Source organism: Magnolia sinica, chromosome 16 (genome assembly GCF_029962835.1).
Source record: "Magnolia sinica isolate HGM2019 chromosome 16, MsV1, whole genome shotgun sequence".
Lineage (NCBI taxonomy): Eukaryota > Viridiplantae > Streptophyta > Magnoliopsida > Magnoliales > Magnoliaceae > Magnolia > Magnolia sinica.
This window is the reverse complement of record NC_080588.1, coordinates 54717630-54728797: the sequence shown is the minus strand read 5'-3', so window position 1 is coordinate 54728797 and position 11168 is coordinate 54717630. Positions and strand designations below refer to the sequence as shown.

Here is an 11168-nt window from a genome sequence, read left to right as displayed (position 1 = left end):
GGTAAATATAACAAAACCACTTCTACCGACGAAACGTTTCATCAGTAAAACTCATATATTTTTAAGATAGAAAATTATCACGCTGAGTTTTACCGATGAATATTGTTGTAGGTGAAAAACGTGGATGAGACCTTTACCTACGAAATATTTCGTAGGTAAAAGTCTATTTTTTTTTTCCAATATTCCAGCACAAAATTCCTGATATACACCTGTTACCATATATTCTTCCTGATATATACCTGTTATATAATATATTTCATCATATTCACATTCACATCCATCTAAACCCAAACTACATAAATCCATCGAAACATAAACTACATTCATCCAAGCATAAACCACATCCATCCAAACACAAACAACCTTATCCACATCACATTCATCTACGCATAAATACATATAAGTTTAACATCGTAAATAAAATACAAAAAATTATTCATAGCCTATTTCTTGGTGCAGCTCACAAAATCCAGTGTGGTGAACACATCGCCGACTGTGCACACACACCTAGGTCCTTACTCATGCCTTCATGGTAGATTTAAAATAGTTTCAATACAAGGTCATGAGTTCAAGTGCCCATTGTGGCCGTAAGCGACTCTGGTGTGTGAGTGTGTGTTAAAAGAAAAAGAAAGAAAGAAAATGATGATTTAGCTTTTGGGTTGAGCCTAATGGTACTTGGTGATTTCTTATCAAGTAGAAATTATTATTAGTTATTTTTAGAAAGGTGAGATTAGGCCACTTATAATTATATTAACATGATAAAATATTATACATATATTTGAGCAGACACCACAAAATGAACAATCCCATGGAAAAAAAACAAATGAAAAGAGAGAGAACATATGAGAGGTGATCCTTATCTCCTTTTAGGTTTTAGGTTTAGGTTAAGGTTAGGTTATAGGTTATAAGTTTAGGTTATAGGTTAAGGTTTAGGTTATAGGTTTTGGTTTAGGTTAAGGTTATAGGTTTAGGTTTAGGTTAAGGTTTAGGTTAAGGTTATAGGTTTAGGTTAAGGTTATAGGTTTAGGTTTAGGTTAAGGTTTAGGTTAAGGTTGTAGGTTTAGGTTAAGGTTTAGGTTTAGGTTATAGGTTATAGGTTATAGCTTTAGGGAATTGAGAATGGGTTAAGGTTTAGGTTTAGAAAATCGGGTTCGGGTTTGGGATCGGGTTTAGGTTTGAGTTTTCAAGTTTAGGTTTAGGTTTATGTTAGGGAGTTGAGATTAGGATTAGGTGTAGGTTTAGGTTTAGGGATTTGAAAATACATTTAAGTTTTAGGTTTAGGTTTAGGTTTTAGGTTTAGGTTAAGGCTATAGGTTTAGATTATAGGTTTAGGTTTAGGTTATAAGTGTAGGTTATAGGTTTAGGTTTAGGTTAGGTTATAGGTTAAGGTTTAGGGAATTGGATTTAGGTTATAGGCTATAGGTTTAGGTTATAGGTTATACGTTATAGGTTAAGGTTTAGGTTATAGGTTAAGGTTTAGGTTAAGGTTATAGGTTTAGGTTTAGGTTAAGGTTTAGGTATAGGTTATAGGTTTTGGGATTTGAGAATAGGTTTAGGTTAATGTTGTAGGTTATAGGTTTAGGTTATAAGTTTATGTTAATGTTGTGGGTTATAGGTTTAGGTTTAATTTTAGGTTTAGGGATTTGAGAATGCATTTAGGTTTTAGGTTTAGGTTTAGGTTTTACGTTTAAGTTAAGGTTACAGGTTTAGGTTTAGGTTATAAGTATAGGTTATAGGTTTAGGTTTAGGTTAGGTTATAGGTTAAGGTTTAGGGAATTGAGTTTAGGTTATAAGTTATAGGTTTAGGTTATAGGTTATAGGTTATAGGTTAAGGTTTAGGTTTAGGTTTAGGTTAAGGTTTAGGTTTAGGTTATAGGTTTTGGGATTTGAGAATAGGTTTAGGTTATAAGTATAGGTTTAGGTTAATGTTGTATGTTATAGGTTTAGGTTATAAGTCTATGTTAATGTTGTAGGTTATAGGTTTAGGTTTAGCTTTAGGTTTAGGGATTTGAGAATACATTTAGGTTTTAGGTTTAAGTTTAGGTTTTACGTGTAGGTTAAGGTTACAGGTTTAGGTTATAGGTTTAGGTTTAGGTTATAAATGTAGGTCATAAGTGTAGGTTATAGGTTTAGGTTTAGGTTATAAATGTAGGTTATAAGTGTAGGTTATAGGTTTAGGTTTAGGTTAGGTTATAGGTTAAGGTTTAGGGAATTGAGAATAGGTTAAGGTTTAGGTTTAGGAAATCGGGTTCGAGTTCAGGTTTAGGTTTGGGTTTTCAAGTTTAGGTTTAAGTTAAGGAGTTGAGATTAGGATTAGGTGTAGGTTTAGGTTTAGGGATTTGAGAATACATTTAGGTTTTAGGTTTAGGTTTAGGTTTTATGTTTAGGTCAAGGTTATAGGTTTAGGTTTTAGGTTTAGGTTTAGGTTTTATGTTTAGGTCAAGGTTATAGGTTTAGGGATTTGAGAATACATTTAGGTTTTAGGTTTAGGTTTAGGTTTTATGTTTAGGTCAAGGTTATAGGTTTAGTTTTAGGTTATAGGTTATAGGCTATAGGTTATAGCTATGGGGAATTGAGAATAGGTTAAGGTTTAGGTTTAGGAAATCAGGTTCGGGTTCGGGTTTAGGTTTGGGTTTTCAAGTTTAGGTTTAGGTTAAGGAGTTGAGATTAGGATTAGGTGTAGGTTTAGGTTTAGGGATTTGAGAATACATTTAGGTTTTAGGTTTAGGTTTAGGTTCTAGGTTTAGGTTAAGGTTATAGGTTTAGGTTTTATGTTTATGTTAAGGTTACAGGTTTAGGTTATAGGTTTAGGTTATAGGTTTTGTTTTAGGTTAAGGTTATAGGTTTAGGTTTAGGTTAAGGTTTAGGTTTAGGTTATAGGCTTTGGGATTTAAGAATAGGTTTAGGTTTAGGTTTAGGTTTTGGGGTAGATCTAAAGCTCAAGTGGTCCTCGAAACGAATTGGGGCCACATAAGTTTTCGATCAAGCTGATATTTATGTTATTCCTTCTTCAGGTCTAGGTCTATGTGAACTTACCAACAGGTTGGATCTCAAATATTCACCATGGTGGGCCGTAGGAAGAAATCAATGGTCGGGGGCACTGTCCCCACCATGATGTTTAGTTTTAGCTATTAGTTTTAGGTGTAGGTTTAGGTTTAGGGTTATACTAGGGTTTGCTCCAACAATTTTGAGCTAATACATAAATACGGCCTGTCCAAATGGCCAAGTCACTCCAATGCTGTCCATAGGAAATAAACAGCTTTATCATGGTCATAACAGCGGTCCCCACCTTCCAGAGACCCCTGCTCAACATCTGGATAGCTCCGACGCACATCCGGGTCTGCTCCATCAATTTCGAGCAAATACATAAACACGGTCTGTCCAAATGGCCAAGTCACTCCAATGTTGTGCATAGGAAATGGATATCTTCATCATGGTCATAACAGCGGTTCCCACCTTCCAGGGACCCCCGCTCAACATCCGGATAGCTTCGACAGACATCCGGGTCTGCTCGATCAATTTCGAGCTAATACATTTAAAAACAACATAAAAGGTAAGTAAAGCAAGAAACATCGATATGAAGATATTGAGGGGAATTACTAGTGTATCTATATTCCTTCTATGTAGGGTTGCTATTATCATAATCTCAACAGTCAAGAAATTCAACATGATTTCAAAGGAAAAGAAAAAACACACACATTTTCATGAAATGGGTAGGTGTCTCAAGTACAAGTTTCTGCCTCTATGGAGTTGGAACTCTCAACACCTGTATAAAATGACACTGACAAAGGCCCAACCTATTGTGTTGCGATAATTCCGAATGGAGTTAATGTTGAAAATGAAACAAGATTGGTTTTTAGTAAATTTCTGAAAATTGGGATCATTTCATGCATTCTTTGATGATTCTGATATCTAGTTTACTTGTAATTTCTTCATATTCAAGAATGATGAAACTTGCAACCATGTGCAAGAAAAGTAGGCACCAGAAGAGGGAAAAGCAAGTAAAATCAGGTTTGAGAATGCTAGAAGCCAAGTCATATCTGACAAAAGTGAAATAAAAGTTGATATGGAATTCTGAACAAAATAGTGAGGAATGGTTAATTGATTCAAATTAACATATCATGCAGCATACTTTTTTAGGTCATGTCTGATGTCAAGTACTTCTTCTTTGATAGCAATTACCTTATAAAGGCACTTGTAACTGAGTCAAGGGAAGAGGATCTCTATAGGACAGAAAAGGATCATGAGAGTTAGGCCCACCTTTGATAATTATATGAAATCCACTTTAACCATTAAATGCCAAGCTAAAATTTAGACATCGAGACTAAAAATCAAACCCATTCCTAATTTAGGTGGCCACACAACAGGAAATAATTTGGAGGGTGAGTGTTACTATTTTATTTTGGATGGCCCACCTAAATCATGGATCAGGCTAATTTTTAGTCCTTATCACTAAAATAGGGTAGTGCACCCAATGATTAGGGTGGATTTTACATAAACATCATGATGGGCTACATATGAGAATTTTTAAATGCATGTAGTTTAGTCAATAACTTGCATAAAAAATGGCTTGAATTTGACTTCAAGAATTAGTGGACCCTACTAAAATGAAGTGATGCATCTACTAATAAAGGTAAATTTCATATAAACATCATATAGGCCACATTTGAGAGTGCCTAAAATTGATCTCATATCTCTACATCATTTTTTTTATATACATGAATTCCATCTACATAATACCAAACATAACTAAGAATATCAATTCAATAAATTTCATGAAAGTATTATACTTTTTAGATCAGTTTAGGGCATTATCTAAAAAATGAAGTAGTTCCAATTATCAGATGGACCATAACATAGGAAATAGTGGTGATTGACCATTAATGCGCCATACAAGTTTTGGATCAAGATGATATTTGTTTTTTCCCATCATCCAGGCTTTTGTCACCTTATCAACAGATTGGATGGCAAATAAATAAATACTATGGAAACATTAAGGTAGGACCAAAGAAGTTTTTAATGGTAGGATGTTCAATCATCTCTGTTTCCTAAATTATGGTCCACCTGGTAATTGGATCTTCTTCATTTTTAGGATCATGTCCCAAAATGATCTAAAAACATGGATGGACAGGGTTGATACAAAATACACACATCAAGGCAGACTACACCCTGAAAATCATTTCTAGTAAGGTTTTGACAGCCATGCCTTGCAAAAGTTGGTTGCATCATATAAATTAACAGAGGATAAAACCCAGATGGTCCATTCATCAGGCAGACTACACCTTGGAAATCATTTCAAAGATGATGGTCTATCAATTGGATAGGTGCAACCCAACTGATGTAAAGATTGTTCCAATTTTCCATCCTGTTGATCTTCCTGGTGCAGCCCACCCTTTTCACCATTCTGATCTTCTACTCAAGTGTCATAAACAGGAAAAAAAACCCCCACCAAACATCATATTTTAGACTAACAATGGGTTGGATGGCAAATAAACTCTATGGTGGGCCACTGTCACGTGGGATAGTGGGCCCCACAACGTATACATGTATTAGCCCCACCGTGGCCCATTCCATTGATAGCCGTAGGGTCCATAAACACCATTAAAAACTTCATAGGGTCCAATGTAAGGTTTATTTGCCATCCAACCCTAAATCCCCAAATCCCCAAATCCCCAAATCCCTAAATCAGTATTGAGATTGAGAGAGATTGAGAGAGAGAGAGAGATACCTCACGGTCAACCGAGCTTCAGAGAGAGAGAGAGAGGGCGTGCGTGGGTAGGGCATTCAGCAACGGTCAGCAAGAGAGAGATCAGAGAGAGGGAGAGAGGAAGAGAGATACAGAGAGAGAGAGAGAGGAGGTAGAGGATGCGAGAGAGACAGAGAGGGGACAGGGTGGAGAGATCAGAGAGAGAGAGAGAGAGGAAGAGAGAGTTAGTGAGAGAGAGGAGGGAGAGGATGCATGAGCACTGGAGGTGCGAGAGAGACAGAGAGAGAGGGAGAGTGGCTTTGGGAGTAGGGCGTCTCTTGGACGCCCTACTTTGACTGACGTCACCAAGTTCTGTGGGCCCCACTATGATGTATTTGTTATATCCACGCCATCCATCCATTTTGAGATATCATTTTAAGTCATGAGCCAGAGAATGAGGCAGATATAAATCTGTAGTGGACTCCACCACAGAAAACAGCGGGGAGAGTGATTCCCACCGTTGAACTTATCGTAAGGCCCATCATAATGATTATTTGAAATCCAACCTGTTCAAAAGTTTAAAAATACATGAAATAAGGAAAACACAAATATCATCTTGATATAAAACTTTTGTGGCCTTTAGAAGTTTTTAATGGTTGGCTTCATTGTACCACTGTTTTCTGTGCTGGGGTCCACTGGAGCTTTAGATTTAACTCGTTCTTTGGATACTGACCTAAAATGATCTCTCCAAGTGGATGGAAGGTGTGGATATAAAACATACATCATAGTGGTATATAAATATCAGGTGGACCACACCACATGAAAACAATAGTGATTGGTTATCCATTATTAAAATCCTCATAAGGTTGTACTGTTTATTTGGCATCCAATCTGTTTATTAGGTCATACAGGCCTAGATAAAGGGGAAAAACAAAAATCATCTCGATCCCAAAACTTTTATGGCCCATGCCGTAAGATGATCTTTAAACATAGATGGACAACATGGATTAAACACATACATCATGGTGGGGCCCACAGAGCACCAACCACCAGCCATATGGCTAGTGTCAGGGGAAGTAGCCAATCTTTTCCCTTATTTGTGGTGCGGTCCATTTAATCTTGGATATGATTCATTTTTGGATAATTCTCTAAAATGATCTCGAAATTAAAATGGATGAACGGTGTGGGTTGATCCCAAATTTTCGGTAAATCCAAAACTCAAGTAGACCATGCCACACGAAACAATGTGGAATAATGATTTCCACCATTGATACTTTCCTTGGGCCCACAGTTATGTTTATTTGTCATCCAACCTGTTCATAATATCAAAAAGATATGAATGAAGAGAAAACACAAACATTAGGTGTCCCACTTGGATGAAGGGTCAGACCCAGTTTCAGCCGCATTCAAACAAGATTGATCAATGATTTGAGTGAATTTTGATTTAAATATTTGAAGTTATTTACTCTTCAATCTGGACTGATCAAATTGTCCAAAAATGGTTAAAGGTTTTTCATAATATCAAAAATATATGAATGAATAGAAAACACAAACATTAGCTTGATCCAAAAACTTCTATGGCCTCCGAGAAATTTTAAATGGTAGAGGTTTAATCACACTATTTCCTGTAGTGTGGTCCACTTGAGCTTTGGATATGCTTCCTTTTTGTTCTCTAGACCTCAAATTATCTGTTAACATAGATGAATGGAGTGGATAAAAAAAAATAAATAACAGTGGACCCCATAGAGTTTACTCTGGTAAGGGTAACGAGTAACTCACCTAAATGTAGTGGAGAAGGGTTTCCTTAAAACATTCATAATTTGAGGTCTCATTAGGTAGCGGGAATAAACTCGTTAGGTGAGTTACTCGTTACCCTTACCAGAGTAAACTCTGTGGGGTCCACCGTTTGCCCAATATCTTTCTCATATGTAGCATGATTGGGGCGAGTAACTAGTCAAATTGAGGGTAATGATCAGTAAAATAGAGTGAATGGACCAGTGTAACGCCCTGAAATTCGGGAGTCGAGCATAACTCAGCTCCCGAGTTTCAAAACATCACTTATGCAACATATTTAATGATGGATGTATGTTGTCTGTATGAGTGCATAAAACATGGAATAGATTAAGCCAAACTGCAAATATAATTCAGGGATAAGTGAAAGACGCAAGCGGAAGACTTAAAGAAACATATGTGTACATGTGCAAGTCCCTGAAATACGTATACATGCCAGGTCATAATTACAAGTGTTGTTTTCAAAATACATGAATCAAAATGACATCATCTATTACAATTACAGAGAAAACCCAGAATCCCCTCATATCAGGACATGGCTCACATGAACCCGCCTGAGAACTGCATAAAACAAAATGCATCCTCATCATCCTCGTACTCCTGCTCAGTCTCAGGGGTCGCGTTGCCATCTGCATCTAAGATAGGGTCTGGTTGGTGTTGAAATACTGTCCTAGAATGTGGGAGTGAGTGATCAACTCAGTGGAACTATACAGTAAAAGTTAACATGATATCAAATCAATCAAGTAGTAATGATAAGGAAATACAATCAACATGTTCTAAGTACTCTTGTTAATGCAAGGATGTATGAAGAAATGATGTATGCCCTCGCCTGCACTCCCTCAGCGTCTTCATCTTACGGTATGCATGACAACCTCCCGCAGTGCTAACAACTCTTACGCACATGCAATGCGGTGCATGAACATGATTACCAAGTTGTTATTAGTCCTTTTCATACAGCAAGATTGGGAAGCTAAGATACCACCCTTATATCAATTTCCAAATAGTGATCCATTCTGGGGTCGTCAGTCCTAGACAATCTCATACGATCATATGGTTTTAGGTTGCTGCAAAGGGCTCGTCACCAATCAATGCGCATCTATCATACCTTAGTTACTACCCTAAGGCTCGTCGCCTCAATGCAGTATCAAGGTATGCTCGAGGTCACTACAAAGGGCTCGTCAGCAATCAATGTAGGCCGACAGCACGAATATAGTGTCCAATACCACCATAATCGGCTCACGAGTCTGGTGTGCTCACTGGTCACTACGGGGAGGCTCGTCACCCCAGCGTAGGCCGACCGCTCGACCATGGTGTCCCATTCCACCATGCCCGGCTCATGAGTCTTAGCGGATCTAGGTACAATGGTTAACGGGATTGCATTGGTAAGTTTGGTACCCTAGATTCAAACAATAGCGTCCATATATGGTGAACATCCATCGGGACAATCGAGTTACTTGACGAACTTGACCAACACGAGCGCACGTTGAGTTGAACGACATAGAGTGCGCAAACACTCCGTGTGGCCAAACCACTGCCGATAACCCTAATACGACTCGGGTTCGTCAAACACGTCTTACGTGGCGAAAATAACTTCGGCCATGAATTCAAGGTCTGTTACCGATTTCCTGGACTATTCCATAGTCCCAAACACATTCAATTATAACAGATATTTATCTTAACACTTTAGAACAGTAATGGAACAACAATTCAAATCATACAATAAGTGAGTATTTGAAGAATATCAACTTAACATGGATTTCAACATAAGTAGTGCTTGAACGTAAATAACAAAGAATGTAAATTAAATGTAGGAAATCATACATACCAATAGGAGAGTTGAGAATCTCTTCTCAACACCCATAATAGGTTAATATATTACGCACTTAACCATTCAGACATTTCTACAAACACTTAGACTACATAGTCCAACATACATAACGTATGTTGGTGATAACACATTTGGACAATTCCTTTCGCCAAGGAGTTGACACACATACAACTAGCACAAGTACACGACAATTAATCATGGCAAACACATATTCATATTTTATACGTATACGATACTTCCTACATATACATAGAATACACAAATCTCAATATAACTCATATATAACAGAAACGTAATATAAACATCACAGTTGGCATGTGAAATTGCATCCACAACAATAATAAACTATTACCCAACATTGAAAGCCTTGAAAACCATAACTTATACGAATATAGTCCGCACCTTAAACCAGAAAAACACAATAGATCCGATTCAGACGATAAGTCTCTGTCAACGGCGACTAGAAAACCTAAGGCATGAACAGAAATGAGCTACATCAACACATAGACTATTCTAAGCTCTAACACAGGCTAGGGTTTGATTAACTTACCTAAGAAGGAACTTAGAATTACCAGAATAACGGTTCAAAAGTGATGGTTTAGGGATACAGAGTAACAGGAAAGAAACTCAAGATGATTCACCAACTTCTCTCTCACTTTCTCTCTCCTTTCCTCTCTCTTTCTTAGCTAGGGTTTAGGAAATTCGTATGGAATAGAGAGTGAGGGTTTTAAGGTCTATATATAGGCCTAACATTGATGAAAATAGCCCTAAGCCAAGGTATACTTAGGTTATAACCAAATCGGGTCTATTCCCATCCAACGGAACACTTCCGGTGGTCCTTTCTCCACGTACGGTCGGACTTAAGCTCACTGACCATGGATTTAGGTTAGGTTGAGTTTTCGTACCGATCGAATTTACAGATCAGCCGTGGCGGACCACTGTCAATTCAATGGTCACTGAAACTCGATCAGGTCCACCGACGCTATGACATGCCAGGGCCATCTTCCCTGATCCGAGGGTGAAATTGGGTCAGAATCCAACAGTCAGAAAGCTTAGAATCGGCACGCAAGCGACACGACTCAGATTTCATAAAATTATATTTAATTTCTCAGCTTTCTCACACTCTTTACTCCAGACTCAAGCAAATCAACCTAGGACATCATCTAGACTTGATTTTTGAGGTAATGGTCAAGCCCAACAAGATGACCAAAATTGTCTAAGATCATCGCTGTCGGACTTTCGACGCGTGGTCCAGGTCCGATACAAAGATTCCAAGTACTCCTGAGAGCAACTGGATTTAGCGTTGAATCCTAGATTTCAGAGTAACATAACGCTAATGATTTTATAGGTTTTGAGTCCTGTAGATCAAATTTAAAGTGGTTGGTGCAAATTTCACAAGCAATCGAGTTTAGCGCTAATTAACCCACACATAACTTTTAAGAAAAATAGAGGTAGTACTCGGGTCTTGGCACGAAATTTTTCGGATCATTACAACCAGACATGTAAAATGGGCCAAATATTCTGATCAAAATTGTGACCCAACTTATTGACCTCGTGAGAACCTAAGAATTGATGTTAGGAAGTTTTGTGGGCCCCATCATGATGTGTGTTGAACATCAACACCGTGGATTTGATGTGTCCCCTTTAGGTTATGAGATATCTCAAAAATCATCGGTAAATAAAACTCAAGTGGGCCATACCATCTAAAACTAATTAAGACATCCCAAAAAATATAAAAGCACTTGGTGGGGCCCACATGAGTTTTAGATGCAGTTGAAAATTGGTCTAACCCCTCATCCAAGTGGGACACACATAATGAGTGGGTTGGATATGTGAATCACATTTAGGCAGGCCCAATATATG

General features: G+C 37.7%; 1 long non-coding RNA gene across 1 annotated transcript; it reads left to right on the top strand.

Moving 5' to 3' along the window:
• Positions 1 to 867: 867 nt before the first annotated feature.
• On the top strand, positions 868 to 3240 carry LOC131228577 (uncharacterized). Its single transcript, XR_009163008.1, has 3 exons — positions 868 to 940; positions 2819 to 2843; positions 3021 to 3240. It is a non-coding gene; the product is annotated as an uncharacterized LOC131228577 (long non-coding RNA).
• Positions 3241 to 11168: the final 7928 nt, after the last annotated feature.